Source organism: Schistocerca gregaria, chromosome X (assembly GCF_023897955.1).
Source record: "Schistocerca gregaria isolate iqSchGreg1 chromosome X, iqSchGreg1.2, whole genome shotgun sequence".
NCBI lineage: Eukaryota > Metazoa > Arthropoda > Insecta > Orthoptera > Acrididae > Schistocerca > Schistocerca gregaria.
In genome coordinates, this window is record NC_064931.1 from 455,597,610 (window position 1) to 455,624,884 (window position 27,275).

Below are 27,275 nucleotides of genomic sequence, written 5' to 3' on the forward strand. Positions count from 1 at the left end.
ATGCTCTACCAACTGAGCTACCGAAGCATGACTCACGGCCGGTACTCACAGCTTTACTTCTGGCAGTATCCATCTCCTACCTTCCAAACTTTACAGAAGCTCTTCTGCGAGACATGCAGAACTAGCACTCCTGAAAGAAAGGATACTGTGGAGACATGGCTCAGCCACAGCCTGGGGGATGTTTCCAGAATGAGATTTTCACTCTGCAGCGGAGTGTGCGCTAATATGAAACTTTCTGGCAGATTAAAACTGTGTGCCCGACCGAGACTCGAACTCGGGACTTTTGCCTTTCGCGGGCAAGTGCTCTACCAACTGGCAGAAGTAAAGCTGTGAGTACCGGGCGTGAGTCGTGCTTCGGTAGCTCAGTTGGTAGAGCACTTGCCCGCGAAAGGCAAAGGTCCCGAGTTCGAGTCTTGGTCGGGCACACAGTTTTAATCTGCCAGGAAGTTTCGTATCAGCGCACACTCAGCTGCAGAGTGAAAATCTCATTCTGGAAACATCCCCCAGGCTGTGGCTAAGCCATGTCTCCACAGTATCCTTTCTTTCAGGAGTGCTAGTTCTGCATATCTCGCAGAAGAGCTTCTGTAAAGTTTGGAAGGTAGGAGACGGATACTGGCAGAAGTAAAGCTGTGAGTACCGGGCGTGAGTCGTGCTTCGGTAGCTCAGTTGGTAGAGCACTTGCCCGTGAAAGGCAAAGGTCCCGAGTTCGAGTCTCGGTCGGGCACACAGTTTTAAACTGCCAGGAAGGTTCATATCAGCGCACACTCCGCTGCAGAGTGAAAATCTCATTCTGGAAACATCCCCCAGGCTGTGGCTAAGCCATGTCTCCACAGTATCCTTTCTTTCAGGAGTGCTAGTAATGCATGTCTCGCAGAAGAGCTTCTGTAAAGTTTGGAAGGTAGGAGACGGATACTGGCAGAAGTAAAGCTGTGAGTACCGGGCGTGAGTCGTGCTTCGGTAGCTCAGTTGTTTGCGAGTCAGCCGCCGAGCGGGACGGACGTGTGGCGGAGCTGGACGTCTGGCTGTAGTAAACACAGGCTGAGTCGCTGCGTTTGAGGCTAGTGGTGCTGCTAAGCCGCTATTCGTGTTGCACTTGTATTCATGAAGTTCTAGAATTAATAGGTCGAATTATTTTAGGAAAGACACAATCAAGTTTACTTTCGATCGAAATTTCGTTCGACCTAAAGCATTTGAAATTAAAGCATGGTTTATCGAAAAAGTATTGATTAACGGTGATGATGTTGTCGGAGTTTATCTCTCGTTTGTGACAAATGCTGTGTATCTGAAGATGAAAAGTCCAGAATTATGTAGTTCCATTGTGGATCGTTGCGGAGGTAGCGTGAAGTTTAATCATTCTGATGGGAATGTGAGTGACGTTGCTGTTAGTCATGCTGGGTACGGGATTCGTACGATCAGAGTGTTTGAGCTCCCTTTTGAAATTCCGCCCGAAGAACTTAATGTTGCCCTTCAGCCTTATGGCAGAATTATTTCCAATGTGGCAGAAAGGTGGTCTGAAGCTCATATGTTTCCTGTCTTGAACGGCGTGAGGCAAATTAAGATTGAATTACAGAAGCATGTCCCCTCTTTTCTTAATATTTGTGGGTATCGTGCTTTGATTATCTATGATGGGCAACCGCGGACTTGCGCTTTATGCAATTCCACGGAACACATTCGTGCAGAATGTTCACGGAGGCGTGTCCCGCAGTTACCGCGTGACGAGATGCCGCGTTCCGGCCCTGTTGTTGGTATGAAGTTGTCATACGCTGCCGCTGCTGACTTCCGCAGCCGAGGCGAGTCGGTGCCGCCTGTGCGCGGGGAGCCTGCTGCCTCGCGGGCGGTTGTCGACGATACTCCGGCTTCAAGCTCTAGATTTGCGGATGGTCTGCCGATCAGCTCCGCGCCCCTCGAATCTATGCCGACGCCAACTTTTTCCAACTCTCCCACTGTGGTTGCTCGTTCTTCCGCGGACTCGGCCGAAGATCCCCAAATACCCGCAACGGAGGTTTCCTTGCGTCGTCAGGATTCCCACCAACGTGAGGATATTGCCACTAGCTTCCGAGGAGTGGACGCTCCAGGCATCCACTCTGCGGGATCTATGAACGAAGATAGCAATCTGGACATTGGTTTCACGTTGGCGCCCACAGAAGACACTTGCGTCAAGGAAACCACAACGAGCGATAGTGTAGAATTGGAGACTGGGTTGCTACCAGTGGGAGCCATGGAAAAAGATCTGCCTCCTTCTGCCGTTGTGGAATGCGATACGCGGACTTTTGTCCGAAAAAAGGAACAGGCGACGTCAGACGTATCATCCGGTACTTCTCCTGACAGGTCGCAAACTTCATCTCCTGCTAGATCGCCGAAGAGATCTTCGAAGAAAGGCAAGAAGAGGAGATTGGCACACAAAGCAGCAGAGAGTTTAGCTCCTGCATTGCGGGAAAAGTTAAAACATTTAAGGGATAATGAACGACTACGAGAACAATGCCCAGTAGCACGAGTTAACGAGTGTACTGAAGCGGAGATGAGTCGTGCCGATGCAGATGATCTTCAACAACAACCTCGCGCACCGCTTGGCGTCGCAGGTTTGCAGACCGGCACTACTATGGATTTAGACCGAACTGTCTCAGGAAAAGGACTTGATTGGGCCGATGCCCAAGAAGATCGCACCGACCACGGAATGGAGATGGACCTGACACATGCTAGTGGCATTTAATTATTTTTTTTCATGTCTATTTTTCTTTCTGACAGACAGCATGGAATGGTACAGACGTGACTCTGCATGGGGTATACTTCATTAGCCAATTTCTTTTACCTGCACCTATGCCAACGGAACTGACATATAACGTGACCACGATCAATATAAATCGGATTCGCAGTGAAACGAAAGTCGCTTCTTTAAAAGATTTCCTTTACCAGTCGGATACTGATATAGCCCTCCTACAGGAATTTAATGTCCACAACTTTTATGTCCCAGGTTTTCAAGAGATTTTAAATATTGCACCGGAAGCCACATGTGGGACTGCGATCCTTGTCAAAGATGGTATTGATGTGAAGGATATCTGTCTGTTAGAAAATGGGAGGGGCATCAGTTGTAAAATTTTTACTACTACTGTTTTAAATGTATATGTCCCCTCTGGTAACAACGCTAGAGATGATAGGGCTAATTTTTTTTAAGAACGATATGGTCTATTTACTTAAGGGGAATCCGGCGGAAGCTTTAATCGGTGGTGACTTTAATTGTGTACTTCACAAAAAGGATCAGCGACCAAATTTTAACTTCTCCAGGGAACTGGCGGCTTTGGTGACAAACATGAAGTGGACAGACGTGTGGGAAAGCAAATACCCCACGTTAGTCAAATTTACGTACATCAGTAATCGCTCGCAAAGCAGAATAGACAGAATATACGTCACAGCAAACCTGGAAAATAAAATCAGTAGTATCAAAGTAATTCCCACTACCTTTTCGGACCATCTCGCAGTGAAATGCAGCATTCGGTTTCAGAAGCAAGGAACGTATTGGGGTCGCCCCTTATGGAAGCTGAATACCCATATGTTGTTCGAGGGTGCCCTATCAAGAACAGTAGCGGAGGTATGGCAGGCTGCTCTACGTATGCGCCATAAATACAGCTCTCGCCTTGCGTGGTGGACCTCATGTGCTAAAAAGAAATTGAGATCATCCCTAATAGCTTACGGGAGGGAGCGAGCGATGTGGTCTCGCAATACCGTTGAATTTTACTATACATGCTTAAGGGAACTATCAGCTCAGCAGATGACTGATGAGGTTTTCATTGAAATAAAGAAGATCAAGGCTCACCTCATAAGTCTCAAGCGACAACAGCTGGAGGGTTTAAAAATTAAATCTCGTGTCCCGACAACGGTGGAGGACGAAAACGCATCGCTGTACCACTTACTCGAACATGAAAGAAATAGAAGACGAGCGTTTATTGCTTGTCTTAGAGTGGGCGATAACCGGGTGCTGACGGAACACTCTGACATTTTAAATGCAGTTTATGGATTTTATCGTACGTTATATACTGATACCCGGTATAATCTAGACTGTGCGAACGATTTGCTACGAACTACAGGTATCGACGACGTTATCAATGACGAGGACAATGTGTCCCTTACCACTGCGATCACATGTGAGGAGGTGTTTGATATACTTAAATATTCGCCTACCCGTAAGTCCCCAGGGCCTGATGGCTTGCCTGTAGAGTTTTATTGTAAATTTTGGCCTCTCATCGGTAATCAATTCACAGAAGTGATAAATGAAGTGTTGCAAGGTGTTACTGTTCCACGCGAGTTCAAAGAAAGCGTAACTGTGCTAATACCAAAGGGAAGGAACGCGACAGTTAAAGATCTCAATCAATTGAGACCAATATGTTTGATGAACTCGGATTATAAAATAATTGCACGTGTACTGAAGGAAAGACTGAGACCTCTAATGGAGAAGATCATAGGTGACCACCAAACCTGTCTCTCGGGGCGGAATATTTTTAAAACTGTTTGTGAATATAGGGATGTCTCTGCAATTTTTGCAACGTCATCCTCACCAGGAGGCCTTGCCTTTATCGACTTCTCAAAGGCTTTTGACAGGGTCAACCACTTATTTTTGTTCAGAACGTTGACCTATGTGGGTTTTAGTCAACATTTTGTGCAAGTTTTAATTAACATTGTTGAAGGCATCCAAACACAAGTGTCTGTAAATAGGCATTTCACTCCACCCATTGAAATTCGCAACGGCGTCCCGCAGGGAAGTCCTTTGTCAATGCTCCTGTATGTTGTTGCACTGGAGCCTTTACTAAGGAGACTCGATGTCGATCTTGAGGGCATCACGATATCTGGCGTTAACAACGTCACCAATGCATATGCTGATGACGTTGGAGTGGTTATTCGTAGTAACGAAGATTTAGAGAAATTAACTACGAATATTCAGATCTTTTGTGAAGCTACAGGCGCTAGGGTTAACGAGGTGAAGAGTTCGTTTTTAAATCTTAAAGGTCTTCAAGATGTCCGTTTGGAATGGGCACGCTCCGTCGATCGTCACACCGCTCTGGGTGTCACCTTTTACCGATGTCCGCTTCAGACCATGACCTACAATTGGAAGAAAGTACTGGATACAATCAGAGGAGCCACAATACTCAATCAGACCAGACATCTGAACATTAAACAACGAATCAGAATAATTAATTGGTCCATTTTATCAAAAGCTATATATATAGGTCAAATATTGCCAGTTTCGAAACCCATTGCCAAACGTATAATGAGTATCATTTGCCGATTTATATGGACAGGGAATATTTTTAGAGTAGCAGTCGGTACAGTTACGTTACCTTCCGCTGAAGGTGGCCTAGGTTTAACAGATATATGGCGGAAGACTACGGCGTTATATATAAAGAGGACCCTACAAATTATAGAAAAACATCCACATAGTATTACAGCCAGGCTGTATCGACTCCTACAGCCAGAAAATTTACGTCCACCCATAAATATAGGCGGAATTAATTATAAATTGAAATATATTCGCCAGTTCTTTTTAGAGATTAGCTACATGGACAGTATTGTCACGAATCCACAATCAAGGAATTGCAGGAAATTCATGGAACTCTTAACAACGAAAGAACATGTCAACAAAATGGAGTGCAGATATCCCGACAAAGACTGGAAAAGAATTTGGAAAAATATTAGTAATCGTGAACTGTCTTCCGACATTCAGGCAACCTGGTACCGAGTTGTTAATAACGTAGTTTCCACTAACGAAAAGTTGCACTCCATTGGTCTTAGTGACACGATTGTGTGCACCCGATGTGACGCAGTTGACACATTGATCCACCGCTTTCTCTGTGGCGGATACGCCGAAATATGGAGGGGACTCCAACGGCGGGTAGCCTTTATAACCAGAACTGTTAGTACTGAGATCAATGTTGAAAAATTACTCTTCCCCGATGGTGTTTTCTTCCCTGTCCAGAAAACCAATGCTGTGTTGTGGTTGTTTGGCAATTATGTACATTACGTTATATCTGAACACGGCAATGACCGTGTTTTAGAATACGAATTATACGAACGAGCAAAATATTATCAGATATGTACGCGCAGGGACCACAAAAAAACTTTTGGTAACATGTTACACATTCTGTTTCAGAGACAAGGGATTGGATAAACATCTTAATAGCCCTCGTCTACGAAAAATGTAGTCACAGGCCAAAGTAGGGGATCGCTGTTGAGGGTGAAGTACGGTGGGGACTTCGTGTGCCCCAGGGCCGCTACGGTAGCCGTGAAGGCCTCGGACAGAACCCCGAAACGGCACTGCGGCTTCACACTTACTGCTGGATGAACCCCATATCTCCAGCAACTACTTTCATCTATGATGATTTTCCAGGATCTCGGTAATATCGGAAGGTGGTTTCGTTGCACACAATGCAGTGGAAGCTTCTTGCACGTGTTCCTCAGTTACAATCTTTCTATTTTTGTTTAATTTTTTTCAGTATGAAGCAAGAGTGACAATTTATTAATTCCCAAGAAGCCTTAATTTTTCAATTTTCAGTTCTACGGAGGAGAAGCCTCACATGGCGAAGAAGCCAAACATCATTTCATTTCCCTAACTGTCACAGTAAATTTGAAAAAAAATCAGTCGATATAGCATAGAAGCTCGCCGAAGAAGGCATAAAAGGAGAGCGAATGGATGGGCTGTGTGGGGAGAAGGGAGGCCCAAAAAAAAAAAAAAAATGGATAAGGCGTAGGAAAAAAAAAAAGTTGGTAGAGCACTTGCCTGCGAAAGGCAAAGGTCCCGAGTTCGAGTCTCAGTCGGGCACACAGTTTTAATCTGCCAGGAAGTTTCATATCAGCGCACACTCCGCTGCAGAGTGAAAATCTCATTCTGGAAACATCTCCCAGGCTGTGGCTAAGCTATGTCTGCACAGTATCTTTTCTTTCAGGAGTGCTAGTTCTGCACGCCTCGCAGAAGAACTTCTGTAAAGTTTGGAAGGTAGGAGACGGATACTGGCAGAAGTAAAGCTGTGAGCACCGTGCGTGAGTCGTGCTTCGGTAGCTCAGTTGGTAGAGCACTTGCCCGTGAAAGGCAAAGGTCCCGAGTTCGAGTCTCGGTCGGGCACACAGTTTTAAACTGCCAGGAAGGTTCATATCAGCGCACACTCCACTGCAGAGTGAAAATCTCATTCTGGAAACATCCCCCAGGCTGTGGCTAAGCCATGTCTCCACAGTATCCTTTCTTTCAGGAGTGCTAGTAATGCATGTCTCGCAGAAGAGCTTCTGTAAAGTTTGGAAGGTAGGAGACGGATACTGGCAGAAGTAAAGCTGTGAGTACCGGGCGTGAGTCGTGCTTCGGTAGCTCAGTTGTTTGCGAGTCAGCCGCCGAGCGGGACGGACGTGTGGCGGAGCTGGACGTCTGGCTGTAGTAAACACAGGCTGAGTCGCTGCGTTTGAGGCTAGTGGTGCTGCTAAGCCGCTATTCGTGTTGCACTTGTATTCATGAAGTTCTAGAATTAATAGGTCGAATTATTTTAGGAAAGACACAATCAAGTTTACTTTCGATCGAAATTTCGTTCGACCTAAAGCATTTGAAATTAAAGCATGGTTTATCGAAAAAGTATTGATTAACGGTGATGATGTTGTCGGAGTTTATCTCTCGTTTGTGACAAATGCTGTGTATCTGAAGATGAAAAGTCCAGAATTATGTAGTTCCATTGTGGATCGTTGCGGAGGTAGCGTGAAGTTTAATCATTCTGATGGGAATGTGAGTGACGTTGCTGTTAGTCATGCTGGGTACGGGATTCGTACGATCAGAGTGTTTGAGCTCCCTTTTGAAATTCCGCCCGAAGAACTTAATGTTGCCCTTCGGCCTTATGGCAGAATTATTTCCAATGTGGCAGAAAGGTGGTCTGAAGCTCATATGTTTCCTGTCTTGAACGGCGTAAGGCAAATTAAGATTGAATTACAGAAGCATGTCCCCTCTTTTCTTAATATTTGTGGGTATCGTGCTTTGATTATCTATGATGGGCAACCGCGGACTTGCGCTTTATGCAATTCCACGGAACACATTCGTGCAGAATGTTCACGGAGGCGTGTCCCGCAGTTACCGCGTGACGAGATGCCGCGTTCCGGCCCTGTTGTTGGTATGAAGTTGTCATACGCTGCCGCTGCTGACTTCCGCAGCCGAGGCGAGTCGGTGCCGCCTGTGCGCGGGGAGCCTGCTGCCTCGCGGGCGGTTGTCGACGATACTCCGGCTTCAAGCTCTAGATTTGCGGATGGTCTGCCGATCAGCTCCGCGCCCCTCGAATCTATGCCGACGCCAACTTTTTCCAACTCTCCCACTGTGGTTGCTCGTTCTTCCGCGGACTCGGCCGAAGATCCCCAAATACCCGCAACGGAGGTTTCCTTGCGTCGTCAGGATTCCCACCAACGTGAGGATATTGCCACTAGCTTCCGAGGAGTGGACGCTCCAGGCATCCACTCTGCGGGATCTATGAACGAAGATAGCAATCTGGACATTGGTTTCACGTTGGCGCCCACAGAAGACACTTGCGTCAAGGAAACCACAACGAGCGATAGTGTAGAATTGGAGACTGGGTTGCTACCAGTGGGAGCCATGGAAAAAGATCTGCCTCCTTCTGCCGTTGTGGAATGCGATACGCGGACTTTTGTCCGAAAAAAGGAACAGGCGACGTCAGACGTATCATCCGGTACTTCTCCTGACAGGTCGCAAACTTCATCTCCTGCTAGATCGCCGAAGAGATCTTCGAAGAAAGGCAAGAAGAGGAGATTGGCACACAAAGCAGCAGAGAGTTTAGCTCCTGCATTGCGGGAAAAGTTAAAACATTTAAGGGATAATGAACGACTACGAGAACAATGCCCAGTAGCACGAGTTAACGAGTGTACTGAAGCGGAGATGAGTCGTGCCGATGCAGATGATCTTCAACAACAACCTCGCGCACCGCTTGGCGTCGCAGGTTTGCAGACCGGCACTACTATGGATTTAGACGGAACTGTCTCAGGAAAAGGACTTGATTGGGCCGATGCCCAAGAAGATCGCACCGACCACGGAATGGAGATGGACCTGACACATGCTAGTGGCATTTAATTATTTTTTTTCATGTCTATTTTTCTTTCTGACAGACAGCATGGAATGGTACAGACGTGACTCTGCATGGGGTATACTTCATTAGCCAATTTCTTTTACCTGCACCTATGCCAACGGAACTGACATATAACGTGACCACGATCAATATAAATCGGATTCGCAGTGAAACGAAAGTCGCTTCTTTAAAAGATTTCCTTTACCAGTCGGATACTGATATAGCCCTCCTACAGGAATTTAATGTCCACAACTTTTATGTCCCAGGTTTTCAAGAGATTTTAAATATTGCACCGGAAGCCACATGTGGGACTGCGATCCTTGTCAAAGATGGTATTGATGTGAAGGATATCTGTCTGTTAGAAAATGGGAGGGGCATCAGTTGTAAAATTTTTACTACTACTGTTTTAAATGTATATGTCCCCTCTGGTAACAACGCTAGAGATGATAGGGCTAATTTTTTTTAAGAACGATATGGTCTATTTACTTAAGGGGAATCCGGCGGAAGCTTTAATCGGTGGTGACTTTAATTGTGTACTTCACAAAAAGGATCAGCGACCAAATTTTAACTTCTCCAGGGAACTGGCGGCTTTGGTGACAAACATGAAGTGGACAGACGTGTGGGAAAGCAAATACCCCACGTTAGTCAAATTTACGTACATCAGTAATCGCTCGCAAAGCAGAATAGACAGAATATACGTCACAGCAAACCTGGAAAATAAAATCAGTAGTATCAAAGTAATTCCCACTACCTTTTCGGACCATCTCGCAGTGAAATGCAGCATTCGGTTTCAGAAGCAAGGAACGTATTGGGGTCGCCCCTTATGGAAGCTGAATACCCATATGTTGTTCGAGGGTGCCCTATCAAGAACAGTAGCGGAGGTATGGCAGGCTGCTCTACGTATGCGCCATAAATACAGCTCTCGCCTTGCGTGGTGGACCTCATGTGCTAAAAAGAAATTGAGATCATCCCTAATAGCTTACGGGAGGGAGCGAGCGATGTGGTCTCGCAATACCGTTGAATTTTACTATACATGCTTAAGGGAACTATCAGCTCAGCAGATGACTGATGAGGTTTTCATTGAAATAAAGAAGATCAAGGCTCACCTCATAAGTCTCAAGCGACAACAGCTGGAGGGTTTAAAAATTAAATCTCGTGTCCCGACAACGGTGGAGGACGAAAACGCATCGCTGTACCACTTACTCGAACATGAAAGAAATAGAAGACGAGCGTTTATTGCTTGTCTTAGAGTGGGCGATAACCGGGTGCTGACGGAACACTCTGACATTTTAAATGCAGTTTATGGATTTTATCGTACGTTATATACTGATACCCGGTATAATCTAGACTGTGCGAACGATTTGCTACGAACTACAGGTATCGACGACGTTATCAATGACGAGGACAATGTGTCCCTTACCACTGCGATCACATGTGAGGAGGTGTTTGATATACTTAAATATTCGCCTACCCGTAAGTCCCCAGGGCCTGATGGCTTGCCTGTAGAGCTTTATTGTAAATTTTGGCCTCTCATCGGTAATCAATTCACAGAAGTGATAAATGAAGTGTTGCAAGGTGTTACTGTTCCACGCGAGTTCAAAGAAAGCGTAACTGTGCTAATACCAAAGGGAAGGAACGCGACAGTTAAAGATCTCAATCAATTGAGACCAATATGTTTGATGAACTCGGATTATAAAATAATTGCACGTGTACTGAAGGAAAGACTGAGACCTCTAATGGAGAAGATCATAGGTGACCACCAAACCTGTCTCTCGGGGCGGAATATTTTTAAAACTGTTTGTGAATATAGGGATGTCTCTGCAATTTTTGCAACGTCATCCTCACCAGGAGGCCTTGCCTTTATCGACTTCTCAAAGGCTTTTGACAGGGTCAACCACTTATTTTTGTTCAGAACGTTGACCTATGTGGGTTTTAGTCAACATTTTGTGCAAGTTTTAATTAACATTGTTGAAGGCATCCAAACACAAGTGTCTGTAAATGGGCATTTCACTCCACCCATTGAAATTCGCAACGGCGTCCCGCAGGGAAGTCCTTTGTCAATGCTCCTGTATGTTGTTGCACTGGAGCCTTTACTAAGGAGACTCGATGTCGATCTTGAGGGCATCACGATATCTGGCGTTAACAACGTCACCAATGCATATGCTGATGACGTTGGAGTGGTTATTCGTAGTAACGAAGATTTAGAGAAATTAACTACGAATATTCAGATCTTTTGTGAAGCTACAGGCGCTAGGGTTAACGAGGTGAAGAGTTCGTTTTTAAATCTTAAAGGTCTTCAAGATGTCCGTTTGGAATGGGCACGCTCCGTCGATCGTCACACCGCTCTGGGTGTCACCTTTTACCGATGTCCGCTTCAGACCATGACCTACAATTGGAAGAAAGTACTGGATACAATCAGAGGAGCCACAATACTCAATCAGACCAGACATCTGAACATTAAACAACGAATCAGAATAATTAATTGGTCCATTTTATCAAAAGCTATATATATAGGTCAAATATTGCCAGTTTCGAAACCCATTGCCAAACGTATAATGAGTATCATTTGCCGATTTATATGGACAGGGAATATTTTTAGAGTAGCAGTCGGTACAGTTACGTTACCTTCCGCTGAAGGTGGCCTAGGTTTAACAGATATATGGCGGAAGACTACGGCGTTATATATAAAGAGGACCCTACAAATTATAGAAAAACATCCACATAGTATTACAGCCAGGCTGTATCGACTCCTACAGCCAGAAAATTTACGTCCACCCATAAATATAGGCGGAATTAATTATAAATTGAAATATATTCGCCAGTTCTTTTTAGAGATTAGCTACATGGACAGTATTGTCACGAATCCACAATCAAGGAATTGCAGGAAATTCATGGAACTCTTAACAACGAAAGAACATGTCAACAAAATGGAGTGCAGATATCCCGACAAAGACTGGAAAAGAATTTGGAAAAATATTAGTAATCGTGAACTGTCTTCCGACATTCAGGCAACCTGGTACCGAGTTGTTAATAACGTAGTTTCCACTAACGAAAAGTTGCACTCCATTGGTCTTAGTGACACGATTGTGTGCACCCGATGTGACGCAGTTGACACATTGATCCACCGCTTTCTCTGTGGCGGATACGCCGAAATATGGAGGGGACTCCAACGGCGGGTAGCCTTTATAACCAGAACTGTTAGTACTGAGATCAATGTTGAAAAATTACTCTTCCCCGATGGTGTTTTCTTCCCTGTCCAGAAAACCAATGCTGTGTTGTGGTTGTTTGGCAATTATGTACATTACGTTATATCTGAACACGGCAATGACCGTGTTTTAGAATACGAATTATACGAACGAGCAAAATATTATCAGATATGTACGCGCAGGGACCACAAAAAAACTTTTGGTAACATGTTACACATTCTGTTTCAGAGACAAGGGATTGGATAAACATCTTAATAGCCCTCGTCTACGAAAAATGTAGTCACAGGCCAAAGTAGGGGATCGCTGTTGAGGGTGAAGTACGGTGGGGACTTCGTGTGCCCCAGGGCCGCTACGGTAGCCGTGAAGGCCTCGGACAGAACCCCGAAACGGCACTGCGGCTTCACACTTACTGCTGGATGAACCCCATATCTCCAGCAACTACTTTCATCTATGATGATTTTCCAGGATCTCGGTAATATCGGAAGGTGGTTTCGTTGCACACAATGCAGTGGAAGCTTCTTGCACGTGTTCCTCAGTTACAATCTTTCTATTTTTGTTTAATTTTTTTCAGTATGAAGCAAGAGTGACAATTTATTAATTCCCAAGAAGCCTTAATTTTTCAATTTTCAGTTCTACGGAGGAGAAGCCTCACATGGCGAAGAAGCCAAACATCATTTCATTTCCCTAACTGTCACAGTAAATTTGAAAAAAAATCAGTCGATATAGCATAGAAGCTCGCCGAAGAAGGCATAAAAGGAGAGCGAATGGATGGGCTGTGTGGGGAGAAGGGAGGCCCAAAAAAAAAAAAAAAAATGGATAAGGCGTAGGAAAAAAAAAAAGTTGGTAGAGCACTTGCCTGCGAAAGGCAAAGGTCCCGAGTTCGAGTCTCAGTCGGGCACACAGTTTTAATCTGCCAGGAAGTTTCATATCAGCGCACACTCCGCTGCAGAGTGAAAATCTCATTCTGGAAACATCTCCCAGGCTGTGGCTAAGCTATGTCTGCACAGTATCTTTTCTTTCAGGAGTGCTAGTTCTGCACGCCTCGCAGAAGAACTTCTGTAAAGTTTGGAAGGTAGGAGACGGATACTGGCAGAAGTAAAGCTGTGAGCACCGTGCGTGAGTCGTGCTTCGGTAGCTCAGTTGGTAGAGCACTTGCCCGTGAAAGGCAAAGGTCCCGAGTTCGAGTCTCGGTCGGGCACACAGTTTTAAACTGCCAGGAAGGTTCATATCAGCGCACACTCCACTGCAGAGTGAAAATCTCATTCTGGAAACATCCCCCAGGCTGTGGCTAAGCCATGTCTCCACAGTATCCTTTCTTTCAGGAGTGCTAGTTCTGCATGTCTCGCAGAAGGGCTTCTGTAAAGTTTGGAAGGTAGGAGACGGATACTGGCAGAAGTAAAGCTGTGAGTACCGGGCGTGAGTCGTGCTTCGGTAGCTCAGTTGGTAGAGCACTCGCCTGCGAAAGGCAACGGTTCCGAGTTCGAGTCTCGCTCGGGCACACAGTTTTAATCTACCAGGAAGTTTCATATCAGCCCACACTCCGCTGCAGAGTGAAAATCTCATTCTGGAAACATCCCCCAGGCTATGGCTAAGCCATGTCTCCACAGTATCCTTTCTTTCAGGAGTGCTAGTTCTGCATGTCTCGCAGAAGAGCTTCTGTAAAGTTTGGAAGGTAGGAGAAGGATACTGGCAGAAGTAAAGCTGTGAGTACCTGGCGTGAGTCGTGCTTCGGTAGCTCAGTTGGTGGAGCACTTGCCCGTGAAAGGCAAAGGTCCCGAGTACCAGTCTCGGTCGGGCACACAGTTTTAAACTGCCAGGAAGGTTCATATCAGCGCACACTCCGCTGCAGAGTGAAAATCTCATTCTGGAAACATCCCCCAGGCTGTGGCTAAGCCATGTCTCCACAGTATCCCTTCTTTCAGGAGTTCTAGTTCTGCATGTGTCGCAGAAGAGCTTCTGTAAAGTTTGGAAGGTAGGAGACGGATACTGGCAGAAGTAAAGCTGTGAGTACCGGGCGTGAGTCGTCTTCGGTAGCTCAGTTGGTAAAGCACTTGCCTGCGAAAGGCAAAGGTCCCGAGTTCGAGTCTCGCTCGGGCACACAGTTTTAATCTGCCAGGAAGTTTCATATCAGCGCACACTCCGCTGCAGAGTGAAAATCTCATTCTGGAAACATCACCTAGGCTGTGGCTACGCCATGTCTCCACAGTATCCTTTCTTTCAGGAGTGCTAGTTCTGCATGTCTCGCAGAAGGGCTTCTGTAAAGTTTGGAAGGTAGGAGACGGATACTGGCAGAAGTAAAGCTGTGAGTACCGGGCGTGAGTCGTGCTTCGGTAGCTCAGTTGGTAGAGCACTCGCCTGCGTAAGGCAACGGTTCCGAGTTCGAGTCTCGCTCGGGCACACAGTTTTAATCTACCAGGAAGTTTCATATCAGCCCACACTCCACTGCAGAGTGAAAATCTCATTCTGGAAACATCCCCCAGGCTATGGCTAAGCCATGTCTCCACAGTATCCTTTCTTTCAGGAGTGCTAGTTCTGCATGTCTCGCAGAAGAGCTTCTGTAAAGTTTGGAAGGTAGGAGAAGGATACTGGCAGAAGTAAAGCTGTGAGTACCTGGCGTGAGTCGTGCTTCGGTAGCTCAGTTGGTGGAGCACTTGCCCGTGAAAGGCAAAGGTCCCGAGTACCAGTCTCGGTCGGGCACACAGTTTTAAACTGCCAGGAAGGTTCATATCAGCGCACACTCCGCTGCAGAGTGAAAATCTCATTCTGGAAACATCCCCCAGGCTGTGGCTAAGCCATGTCTCCACAGTATCCCTTCTTTCAGGAGTGCTAGTTCTGCATGTGTCGCAGAAGAGCTTCTGTAAAGTTTGGAAGGTAGGAGACGGATACTGGCAGAAGTAAAGCTGTGAGTACCGGGCTTGAGTCGTGCTTCGGTAGCTCAGTTGGTAGAGCACTTGCCCGCGAAAGCCAAAGGTCCCGAGTTCGAGTCTCGGTCGGGCACACAGTTTCAATCTGCCAGGAAGTTTCATATCAGCGCACACTCCACTGCAGAGTGAAAATCTCATTCTGGAAACATCCCCCAGGCTGTGGCTACGCCATGTCTCCACAGTATCCTTTCTTTCAGGAGTGCTAGTTCTGCATGTCTCGCAGAAGGGCTTCTGTAAAGTTTGGAAGGTAGGAGACGGATACTGGCAGAAGTAAAGCTGTGAGTACCGGGCGTGAGTCGTGCTTCGGTAGCTCAGTTGGTAGAGCACTCGCCTGCGAAAGGCAACGGTCCCGAGTTCGAGTCTCGGTCGGGCACACAGTTTTAATCTGCCAGGAAGTTTCATATCAGCGCACACTCCGCTGCAGAGTGAAAATCTCATTCTGGAAACATCCCCCAGGTTATGGCTAAGCCATGTCTCCACAGTATCCTTTCTTTCAGGAGTGCTAGTTCTGCATGTCTCGCAGAAGAGCTTCTGTAAAGTTTGGAAGGTAGGAGAAGGATACTGGCAGAAGTAAAGCTGTGAGTACCCGGCGTGAGTCGTGCTTCGGTAGCTCAGTTGGTGGAGCACTTGCCCGTGAAAGGCAAAGGTCCCGAGTTCGAGTATCGGTCGGGCACACAGTTTTAAACTGCCAGGAAGGTTCATATCAGCGCACACTCCGCTGCAGAGTGAAAATCAAATTCTGGAAACATCCCCCAGGCTGTGGCTACGCGATGTCTCCACAGTATCTTTCCTTTCAGGAGTGCTAGTTCTGCATGTGTCGCAGAAGAGCTTCTGAAAAGTTTGGAAGGTAGGAGACGGATACTGGCAGAAGTAAAGCTGTGAGTACCGGGCGTGAGTCGTGCTTCGGTAGCTCAGTTGGTAGAGCACTTGTCTGCGAAAGGCAAAGGTCCCGAGTTAGGGTCTCGGTCGGGCACACAGTTTTAATCTGCCAGGAAGTTTCATATCAGCGCACATTCCGCTGCAGAGTGATAATCTCATTCTCAAAACATCCCCCAGGCTGTGGCTAAGCTATGTCTCCACAGTATCCTTTCTTTCAGGAGTGCTAGTTCTGCATGTCTCGCAGAAGAGCTTCTGTACAGTTTGGAAGGTAGGAGACGGATACTGGCAGAAGTAAAGCTGTGAGTACCGGGCGTGAGTCGTGCTTCGGTATCGCAGTTGGTAGAGCACTTGCCTGCGAAAGGCAAAGGTCCCGAGTTCGAGTCTCAGTCGGGCACATAGTTTTAATCTGCCAGGAAGTTTCATATCAGCGCACACTCCGCTGCAGAGTGAAAATCTCATTCTGGAAACATCCCCCAGGCTGTGGCTAAGCCATGTCTCCACAGTATCCTCTTTTTCAGGAGTGCTAGTTCTGCATGTCTCGCAGAAGAGCTTCTGTAAAGTTTGGAAGGTAGGAGACGGATACTGGCAGAAGTAAAGCTGTGAGTACCGGGCGTGAGTCGTGCTTCGGTAGCTCAGTTGGTAGAGCACTTGCCCGCGAAAGGCAAAGGTCCCGAGTTCGAGTCTCGGTCGGGCACACAGTTTTAATCTGCCAGGAAGTTTCGTATCAGCGCACACTCAGCTGCAGAGTGAAAATCTCATTCTGGAAACATCCCCCAGGCTGTGGCTAAGCCATGTCTCCACAGTATCCTTTCTTTCAGGAGTGCTAGTTCTGCATGTCTCGCAGAAGAGCTTCTGTAAAGTTTGGAAGGTAGGAGACGGATACTGGCAGAAGTAAAGCTGTGAGTACCGGGCGTGAGTCGTGCTTCGGTACCTCAGTTGGTAGAGCACTTGCCCGCACAAGGCAAAGGTCCCGAGTTCGAGTCTCGTTCGGGCACACAGTTTTAATCTGCCAGGAAGTTTCATATCAGCGCACACTCCGCTGCAGAGTGAAAATCTCATTCTGGAAACATCCCCCAGGCTGTGGCTAAGATATGTCTGCACAGTATCTTTTCTTTCAGGAGTGCTACTTCTGCATGTGTCGCAGAAGAACTTCTGTAAAGTTTGGAAGGTAGGAGACGGATACTGGCAGAAGTAAAGCTGTGAGTACCGGGCGTGAGTCGTGCTTCGGTAGCTCAGTTGGTAAAGCACTTGCCAGTGAAAGGCAAAGGTCCCGAGTTCGAGTCTCGGTCGGGCACACAGTTTTAATCTGCCAGGAAGTCTTATATCAGCGCACACTCCGCTGCAGAGTGAAAATCTCATTCTGGAAACATCCCCCAGGCTGTGGCTAAGCCATGTCTCCACAGTATCCCTCCTTTCAGGAGTGCTAGTTCTGAATGTGTCGCAGAAGAGCTTCTGTCAAGTTTGGAAGGTAGGAGACGGATACTGGCAGAAGTAAAGCTGTGAGTACTGGGTTTGAGTCGTGCTTCGGTAGCTCAGTTGGTAGACAACTTGGCCGCGAAAGGCAAAGGTCCCGAGTTCGAATCTCGGTCGGGCACACAGTTTTAATCTGCCAGGAAGTTTCATATCAGCGCACACTCCACTGCAGAGTGAAAATCTCATTCTGGAAACATCACCCAGGCTGTGGCTACGCCATGTCTCCACAGTATCCTTTCTTTCAGGAGTGCTAGTTCTGCATGTCTCGCAGAAGGGCTTCTGTAAATTTTGGAAGGTAGGAGATGGATACTGGCAGAAGTAAAGCTGTGAGTACCGGGCGTGAGTCGTGCTTCGGTAGCTCAGTTGGTAGAGCACTCACCTGCGAAAGGCAAAGGTCCCGAGTTCGAGTCTCGCTCGGGCACACAGTTTTAATCTGCCAGGAAGTTTCATATCAGCCCACACTCCGCTGCAGAGTGAAAATCTCATTCTGGAAACATCCCCCAGGCTATGGCTAAGCCATGTCTCCACAGTATCCTTTCTTTCAGGAGTGCTAGTTCTGCATGTCTCGCAGAAGAGCTTCTGTAAAGTTTGGAAGGTAGGAGACGGATACTGGCAGAAGTAAAGCTGTGAGTACCGGGCGTGAGTCGTGCTTCGGTAACTCATTTGGTAAAGCACTTGCTCGTGAAAGGCAAAGGTCCCGAGTTCGAGTCTCGGTCGGGCACACAGTTTTAAACTGCCAGGAAGGTTCATATCAGCACACACTCCGCTGCAGAGTGAAAATCTCATTCTGGAAACATCCCCCAGGCTGTGGCTAAACCATGTCTCCACAGTATCCTTTCTTTCAGGAGTGCTAGTTCTGCATGTCTCGCAGAAGAACTTCTGTAAAGTTTGGAAGGTAGGAGACGGATACTGGCAGAAGTAAAGCTGTGAGTACCGGGCGTGAGTCGTGCTTCGGTAGCTCAGTTGGTAGAGCACTTGTCTGCGAAAGGCAAAGGTCCCGAGTTCGAGTCTCGGTCGGGCACACAGTTTTAATCTGCCAGGAAGTTTCATATCAGCGCACACTCCGCTGCAGAGTGAAAATCTCATTCTGGAAACATCCCCCAGGCTGTGGCTAAGCTATGTCTCCACAGTATCCTTTCTTTCAGGAGTGCTAGTTCTGCATGTCTCGCAGAAGAGCTTCTGTAAAGTTTGGAAGGTAGGAGACGGATACTGGCAGAAGTAAAGCTGTGAGCACCGGGCGTGAGTCGTGCTTCGGTAGCTCAGTTGGTAGAGCACTTGCCTGCGAAAGGCAAAGGTCCCGAGTTAGAGTCTCGGTCGGGCACACAGTTTTAATCTGCCATGAAGTTTTATTATCAGCGCACACTCAGCTGCAGAGTGAAAATCTCATTCTGGAAACATCCCCCAGGCTGTGGCTAAGCCATGTCTCCACAGTATCCTTTCGTTCAGGAGTGCTAGTTCTGCATGTCTCGCAGAAGAGTTTCTGTAAAGTTTGGAAGGTAGGAGACGGATACTGGCAGAAGTAAAGCTGTGAGTACCGGGTGTGACTCGTGCTTCGGTACCTCAGTTGGTAGAGCACTTGCCCGCGAAAGGCAAAGGTCCCGAGTTCGAGTCTCGGTCGGGCACACAGTTTTAATCTGCCAGGAAGATTCATATCAGCACACACTCCGCTGCAGAGTGAAAATCTCATTCTGGTAACATCCCCCAGGCTGTGGCTAAGCCATGTCTCCACAGTATCCTTTCTTTCAGGAGTGCTAGTTCTGCATGTCTCGCAGAAGAGCTTCTGTAAAGTTTGGAAGGTAGGAGAAGGATACTGGCAGAAGTAAAGCTGTGAGTACCCGGCGTGAGTCGTGCTTCGGTAGCTCAGTTGGTGGAGCACTTGCCCGTGAAAGGCAAAGTTCCCGAGTTCGAGTCTCGGTCGGGCACACAGTTTTAAACTGCCAGGAAGGTTCATATCAGCGCACACTCCGCTGCAGAGTGAAAATCTCATTCTGGAATCATCCCCCAGGCTGTGGCTAAGCCATGTCTCCACAGTATCCCTTCTTTCAGGAGTGCTAGTTCTGCATGTGTCGCAGAAGAACTTCTGTAAAGTTTGGAAGGTAGGAGACGGATACTGCCAGAAGTAAAGCTGTGAGTACCGGGCTTGAGTCGTGCTTCGGTAGCTCAGTTGGTAGAGCACTTGCCCGCGAAAGGCAAAGATCCCGAGTTCGAGTCTCGGTCGGGCACACAGTTTTAATCTGCCAGGAAGTTTCATATCAGCGCACACTCCACTGCAGAGTGAAAATCTCATTCTGGAAACATAACCCAGGCTGTGGCTACGCCATGTCTCCACAGTATCCTTTCTTTCAGGAGTGCTAGTTCTGCATGTCTCGCAGAAGGGCTTCTGTAAAGTTTGGAAGGTAGGAGACGGATACTGGCAGAAGTAAGGCTGTGAGTACCGGGCGTGAGTCGTGCTTCGGTAGCTCAGTTGGTAGAGCACTCGCCTGCGAAAGGCAACGGTCCCGAGTTCGAGTCTCGCTCGGGCACACAGTTTTAATCTGCCAGGAAGTTTCATATCAGCCCACACTCCGCTGCAGAGTGAAAATCTCATTCTGGAAACATCCCCCAGGCTATGGCTAAGCCATGTCTCCACAGTATCCTTTCTTTCAGGAGTGCTAGTTCTGCATGTCTCGCAGAAGAGCTTCTGTAAAGTTTGGAAGGTAGGAGAAAGATACTGGCAGAAGTAAAGCTGTGAGTACCCGACGTGAGTCGTGCTTCGGTAGCTCAGTTGGTGGAGCACTTGCCCGTGAAAGGCAAAGGTCCCGAGTTCGAGTCTCGGTCGGGCACACAGTTTTAAACTGCGAGGAAGGTTCATATCAGCGCACACTCCGCTGCAGAGTGAAAATCTCATTCTGGAAACATCCCCCAGGCTGTGGCTAAGCCATGTCTCCACAGTATCCTTTCTTTCAGGAGTGCTAGTTCTGCATGTCTCGCAGAAGAACTTCTGTAAAGTTTGGAAGGTAGGAGACGGATACTGGCAGAAGTAAAGCTGTGAGTACCGGGCGTGAGTCGTGCTTCGGTAGCTCAGTTGGTAGAGCACTTGCCCGCGAAAGGCAAAGGTCCCGAGTTCGAGTCTCGGTCGGGCACACAGTTTTAATCTGCCAGGAAATTTTATATCAGCGCACACTCCGCTGCAGAGTGAAAATCTCATTCTGGAAACATCCCCCAGGCTGTGGCTAAGCGATGTCTCCACAGTATCCTTTCTTTCAGGAGTGCTAGTTCTGCATGTCTCGCAGAAGAGCTTCTGTAAAGTTTGGAAGGTAGGAGACGGATATTGGCAGAAGTAAAGCTGTGAGTACCGGGTGTGAGTCGTGCTTCGGTAGCTCAGTTGGTAGAGCACTTGTCTGCGAAAGGCAAAGGTCCCGAGTTAGGGTCTCGGTCAGGCACACAGTTTTAATCTGCTAGGAAGTTTCATATCAGCGCACATTCCGCTGCAGAGTGAAAATCTCATTCTTGAAACATCCCCCAGGCTGTGGCTAAGCTATGTCTCCACAGTATCCTTTCTTTCAGGAGTGCTAGTTCTGCATGTCTCGCAGAAGAGCTTCTGTAAAGTTTGGAAGGTAGGAGACGGATACTGGCAGAAGTAAAGCTGTGAGTACCGGGCGTGAGTCGTGCTTCGGTAGCTCAGTTGGTAGAGCACTTGCCCTCGAAAGGCAAAGGTCCGAGTTCAAGTCTCGTTCGGGCACACAGTTTTAATCTGCCAGGAAGTTTCATATCAGCGCACACTCCGCTGCAGAGTGGAAATCTCATTCTGGAAACATCCCCCAGGCTGTGGCTAAGCCATGTCTCCACAGTATCCTTTCTTTCAGGAGTGCTAGTTCTGCATGTCTCGCAGAAGAGCTTCTGTAAAGTTTGGAAGGTAGGAGACGGATACTGGCAGAAGTAAAGCTGTGAGTACCGGGCGTGAGTCGTGCTTCGGTAGCTCAGTTGGTAGAGCACTTGCACGCGATAGGCAAAGGTCCCGAGTTCGAGTCTCGGTCGGTCACACAGTTTTAATCTGCCAGGAAGTTTCATATCAGCGCACACTCCGCTGCAGAGTGAAAATCTCATTCTGGAAACATCCCCCAGGCTGTGGCTAAGCCATGTCTCCACAGTATCCTTTCTTTCAGGAGTGCTAGTTCTGCATGTCTCGCAGAAGAGCTTCTGTAAAGTTTGGAAGGTAGGAGACGGATACTGGCAGAAGTAAAGCTGTGAGTACCGGGCGTGAGTCGTGCTTCGGTAGCTCAGTTGGTAGAGCACTTGCCCGCAAAAGGCAAAGGTCCCGAGTTCGAGTCTCAGTCGGGCACACAGTTTTAATCTGCCAGGAAGTTTCACATCAGCGCACACTCCGCTGCAGAGTGAAAATCTCATTCTGGAAACATCCCCCAGGCTGTGGCTACGCCATGTCTCCACAGTATCCTTTCTTTCAGGGGTGCTAGTTCTGCATGTCTCGAAGAAGGGCTTCTGTAAAGTTTGGAAGGTAGGAGACGGATACTGGCAGAAGTAAAGCTGTGAGTACCGGGCGTGAGTCGTACTTCGGTAGCTCAGTTGGTAGAGCACTTGCCCGCGAAAGGCAAAGGTCCCGTGTTCAAGTCTCGGTCGGGCACACAGTTTTAATCTGCCAGGAAGTTTCATATCAGCGCACACTCCGCTGCAGAGTGAAAATCTCATTCTGGAAACATCCCCCAGGCTGTGGCTAAGCCATGTCTCCACAGTATTGTTTCTTTCAGGAGTGCTAGTTCTGCATGTCTCGCAGAAGAGCTTCTGTAAAGTTTGGAAGGTAGGAGACGGATACTGGCAGAAGTAAAGCTGTGAGTAGCGGGCGTGAGTCGTGCTTCGGTAGCTCAGTTGGTAGAGCACTTGCCCGCGAAAGGCAAAGGTCCCGAGTTCGAGTCTCGGTCGCTCTCACAGTTTTAATATGCCAGGAAGTTTCATATCAGCGCACACTCCGCTGCAGAGTGAAACTCTCATTCTGGAAACATCCCCCAGGCTGTGGCTAAGCCATGTCCCCACAGTATCCTTTCTTTCAGAAGTGCTAGTTCTGCATGTCTCGCAGAGGAGCTACTGTAAAGTTTGGAAGGTAGGAGACGGATACTGGCAGAAGTAAAGCTGTGAGTACCGGGCGTGAGTCGTGCTTCGGTAGCTCAGTTGGTAGAGCACTTGCCCGCGAAAGGCAAAGGTCCCGAGTTCGAGTTTCGGTCGGGCACACAGTTTTAATCTACCAGGAAGTTTCATATCAGAGCACACTCCGCTGCAGAGTGAAAAATCTCATTCTGGAAACATCCCCCAGGCTGTGGCTACGCGATGTCTCCACAGTATCCTTTCTTTCAGGGGTGCTAGTTCTGCATGTCTCGCAGAAGGGCTTCTGTAAAGTTTGGAAGGTAGGAGACGGATACTGGCAGAAGTAAAGCTGTGAGTACCGGGCGTGAGTCGTACTTCGGTAGCTCAGTTGGTAGAGCACTTGCCCGTGAAAGGCAAAGGTCCCGTGTTCAAGTCTAGGTCGGGCACACAGTTTTAATCTGCCAGGAAGTTTCATATCAGCGCACACTCCGCTGCAGAGTGAAAATCTCATTCTGGAAACATCCCCCAGGCTGTGGCTAAGCCATGTCTCCACAGTATCCTTTCTTTCAGGAGTGCTAGTTCTGCATGTCTCGCAGAAGAGCTTCTGTAAAGTTTGGAAGGTAGGAGACGGATACTGGCAGAAGTAAAGCTGTGAGTAGCCTGCGTGAGTCGTGCTTCGGTAGCTCAGTTGGTAGAGCACTTGCCCGCGAAAGGCAAAGGTCCCGAGTTCGAGTCTCGGTCGGGCACACAGTTTTAATCTGCCAGGAAGTTTCATATCAGCGCACACTCCGCTGCAGAGTGAAAATCTCATTCTGGAAACATCCCCCAGGCTGTGGCTAAGCCATGTCTCCACAATATCCTTTCTTTCAGGAGTGCTAGTTCTGCATGTCTCGCAGAAGAGCTTCTGTAAAGTTTGGAAGGTAGGAGACGGATACTGGCAGAAGTAAAGCTGTGAGTACCAGGCGTGAGTCGTGCTTCGGTAGCTCAGTTGGTAGAGCACTTGCCCGCAAAAGGCAAAGGTCCCGAGTTCGAGTCTCGGTCGGGCACACAGTTTTAATCTGCCAGGAAGTTTCACATCAGTGCACACTCCGCTGCAGAGTGAAAATCTCATTCTGGAAACATCCCCCAGGCTGTGGCTACGCCATGTCTCCACAGTATCCTTTCTTTCAGGGGTGCTAGTTCTGCATGTCTCGAAGAAGGGCTTCTGTAAAGTTTGGAAGGTAGGAGACGGATACTGGCAGAAGTAAAGCTGTGAGTACCGGGCGTGAGTCGTACTTCGGTAGCTCAGTTGGTAGAGCACTTGCCCGCGAAAGGCAAAGGTCCCGTTTTCAAGTCTCGGTCGGGCACACAGTTTTAATCTGCCAGGAAGTTTCATATCAGCGCACACTCCGCTGCAGAGTGAAAATCTCATTCTGGAAACATCCCCTAGGCTGTGGCTAAGCCATGTCTCCACAGTATCCTTTCTTTCAGGAGTGCTAGTTCTGCATGTCTCGCAGAAGAACTTCTGTAAAGTTTGGAAGGTAGGCGACGGATACTGGCAGAAGTAAAGCTGTGAGTACCGGGCGTGAGTCGTGCTTCGGTAGCTCAGTTGGTAGAGCACTTGCCTGCGAAAGGCAAAAGTCCCGAGTTAGTGTCTCGGCTTGGCTCACAGTTTTAATCTGCCAGGAAGTTTCATATCAGCGCACACTCCGCTGCAGAGTGAAAATCTCATTCTGGAAACATCCCGCAGGCTGTGGCTAAGCCATGTCTCCACAGTATCCTTTCTTTCAGGAGTGCTAGTTCTGCATGTCTTGCAGAAGAGCTTCTGTAAAGTTTGGAAGGTAGGAGACGGATACTGGCAGAAGTAAAGCTGTGAGTAGCGGGCGTGAGTCGTGCTTCGGTAGCTCAGTTGGTAGAGCACTTGCCCGCGATAGGCAAAGGTCCCGAGTTCGAGTCTCGGTCGGGCACACAGTTTTAATCTGCCAGGAAGTTTCATATCAGCGCACACTCCGCTGCAGAGTGAAAATCTCATTCTGGAAACATCCCCCAGGCTGTGGATACGCCATGTCTCCACAGTATCCTTTCTTTCAGGGTGCTAGTTCTGCATGTCTCGCAGAAGGGCTTCTGTAAAGTTTGGAAGGTAGGAGACGGATACTGGCAGAAGTAAAGCTGTGAGTACCGGGTGTGAGTCGTGCTTTGGTAGCTCAGTTGGTAGAGCACTTGCCCGATAAAGGCAAAGGTCCCGAGTTCAAGTCTCGGTCGGGCACACAGTTTTAATCTGCCAGGAAGTTTCATATCAGCGCACACTCCGCTGCAGAGTGAAAATCTCATTCTGGAAACATCCCCCAGGCTGTGGCTAAGCCATGTCTCCACAGTATCCTTTCTTTCAGGAGTGCTAGTTCTGCATGTCTCGCAGAAGAGCTTCTGTAAAGTTTGGAAGGTAGGAGACGGATACTGGCAGAAGTAAAGCTGTGAGTACCGGGCGTGAGTCGTGCTTCGGTAGCTCAGTTGGTAGAGCACTTGCCCGAGAAAGGCAAAGGTCCCGAGTTCGAGTCTCGGTCGGGCACACAGTTTTAATATGCCAGGAAGTTTCATATCAGCGCACACTCCGCTGCAGAGTGAAAATCTCATTCTGGAAACATCCCCCAGGCTGTGGCTAAGCGATGTCTCCACAGTATCCTTTCTTTCAGGAGTGCTAGTTCTGCATGTCTCGCAGAAGAGCTTCTGTAAAGTTTGGAAGGTAGGAGACGGATACTGGCAGAAGTAAAGCTGTGAGCACCGGGCGTGAGTCGTGCTTCGGTAGCTCAGTTGGTGGAGCACTTGCCCGCGAAAGGCAAAGGTCCCGTGTTCAAGTATCGGTTGGGCACACAGTTTTAATCTGCCAGGAAGTTTCATATCAGCGCACACTCCGCTGCAGAGTGAAAATCTCATTCTGGAAACATCCCCCAGGCTGTGGCTAAGCCATGTCCCCACAGTATCCTTTCTTTCAGGAGTGCTAGTTCTGCATGTCTCGCAGAAGAGCTACTGTAAAGTTTGGAAGGTAGGAGACGGATACTGGCAGAAGTAAAGCTGTGAGTACCGGGCGTGAGTCGTGCTTCGGTAGCTCAGTTGGTAGAGCACTTGCCCGCGAAAGGCAAAGGTCCCGAGTTCGAATCTCGGTCGGGCACACACTTTTAATCTGCCAGGAAGTTTCATATCAGCGCACACTTCGCTGCAGAGTGAAAATCTCATTCTGGAAACATCCCCCAGGCTGCGGCTAAGCCATGTCTCCACAGTATCCTTTCTTTCAGGAGTGCTAGTTCTGCATGTCTCGCAGAAGAGCTTCTGTAAAGTTTGGAAGGTAGGAGACGGATACTGGCAGAAGTAAAGCTGTGAGTACCAGGCGTGAGTCATGCTTCGGTAGCTCAGTTGGTAGAGCACTTGCCCGCGAAAGGCAAAGGTCCTGAGATCGAGTCTCGGTCGGGCACACAGTTTTAATCTGCCAGGGAGTTTCATATCAGCGCACACTCCGCTGCAGAGTGAAAATCTCATTCTGGAAACATCCCCCAGACTGTGGCTACGCCATGTCTCCACAGTATCCTTTCTTTCAGGGTGGTAGGTCTGCATGTCTCGCAGAAGAGCTTCTGTAAAGTTTGGAAGTTTGGAGACGGATACTGGCAGAAGTGAAGCTGTGGGTACCGGGCGTGAGTCGTGCTTCGGTAGCTCAGATGGTAGAGCACTTGCTCGCGAAAGGCAAAGTTCCCGAGTTCAAGTCTTGGTCAGGCACACAGTTTTAATCTGCCAGGAAGTTTCATATCAGCGCACACTCCGCTGCAGAGTGAAAATCTCATTCTGGAAACATCCCCCAGGCCGTGGCTAAGCCATGTCTCCACAGTATCCTTTCTTTCAGGAGTGCTAGTTCTGCATGTCTCGCAGAAGAGCTTCTGTAAAGTTTGGAAGGTAGGAGACGGATACTGGCAGAAGTAAAGCTGTGAGTAGCGGAGGTGAGTCGTGCTTCGGTAGCTCAGTTGGTAGAGCACTTGCCCACGAAAGGCAAAGGTCCCGAGTTCGAGTCTCGGTCGGGCACACAGTTTTAATCTGCCAGGAAGTTTCATATCAGCGCACACTCCGCTGCAGAGTGAAAATCTCATTCTGGAAACATCCCCCAGGCTGTGGCTAAGCCATGTCTCCACAGTATCCTTTCTTTCAGGAGTGCTAGTTCTGCATGTCTCGCAGAAGAGCTTCTCTAAAGTTTGGAAGGTAGGAGAAGGATACTGGCAGAAGTAAAGCTGTGAGTACCGGGCGTGAGTCGTGCTTCGGTAAATCAGTTGGTAGAGCACTTGCCTGCGGAAGACAAAAGTCCCGAGTTCGTGTCTCGGCTGGGAACACAGTTTTAATCTGCCAGGAAGTTTCATATCAACGCACACTCCGCTGCAGTGTGAAAATCTCATTCTGGAAACATCCCCCAGGCTGTGACTACGCCATGTCTCCACAGTATCCTTTCTTTCAGGAGTGCTAGTTCTGCATGTCTCGCAGAAGATCTTGTGTAATGTTTGGAAGGTAGGAGACGGATACTGGCAGAAGTAAAGCTGTGAGTAGCGGGCGTGAGTCGTGCTTCGGTAGCTCAGTTGGTAGAGCACTTGCCCGCGAAAGGCAAAGGTCCCGAGTTC

General features: G+C 48.1%; 6 non-coding genes across 6 annotated transcripts; all 6 read left to right on the plus strand.

Annotated features, from left to right (window-relative positions):
• The first annotated feature begins 650 nt into the window (after positions 1-650).
• Trnas-uga (transfer RNA serine (anticodon UGA)) lies at positions 651-725 on the plus strand. The gene has a single exon. It is a non-coding gene; the product is annotated as a tRNA-Ser (tRNA).
• Positions 726-7,034: 6,309 nt separating this feature from the next.
• Trnas-uga (transfer RNA serine (anticodon UGA)) lies at positions 7,035-7,109 on the plus strand. Its single transcript has one exon. It is a non-coding gene; the product is annotated as a tRNA-Ser (tRNA).
• A 6,310-nt stretch (positions 7,110-13,419) lies between these two features.
• On the plus strand, positions 13,420-13,494 carry Trnas-uga (transfer RNA serine (anticodon UGA)). The gene has a single exon. It is a non-coding gene; the product is annotated as a tRNA-Ser (tRNA).
• Positions 13,495-23,619: 10,125 nt separating this feature from the next.
• On the plus strand, positions 23,620-23,694 carry Trnal-caa (transfer RNA leucine (anticodon CAA)). The gene has a single exon. It is a non-coding gene; the product is annotated as a tRNA-Leu (tRNA).
• A 1,424-nt stretch (positions 23,695-25,118) lies between these two features.
• Positions 25,119-25,193, plus strand: Trnas-aga (transfer RNA serine (anticodon AGA)). Its single transcript has one exon. It is a non-coding gene; the product is annotated as a tRNA-Ser (tRNA).
• Positions 25,194-25,718: 525 nt separating this feature from the next.
• On the plus strand, positions 25,719-25,793 carry Trnas-cga (transfer RNA serine (anticodon CGA)). Its single transcript has one exon. It is a non-coding gene; the product is annotated as a tRNA-Ser (tRNA).
• Positions 25,794-27,275: the final 1,482 nt, after the last annotated feature.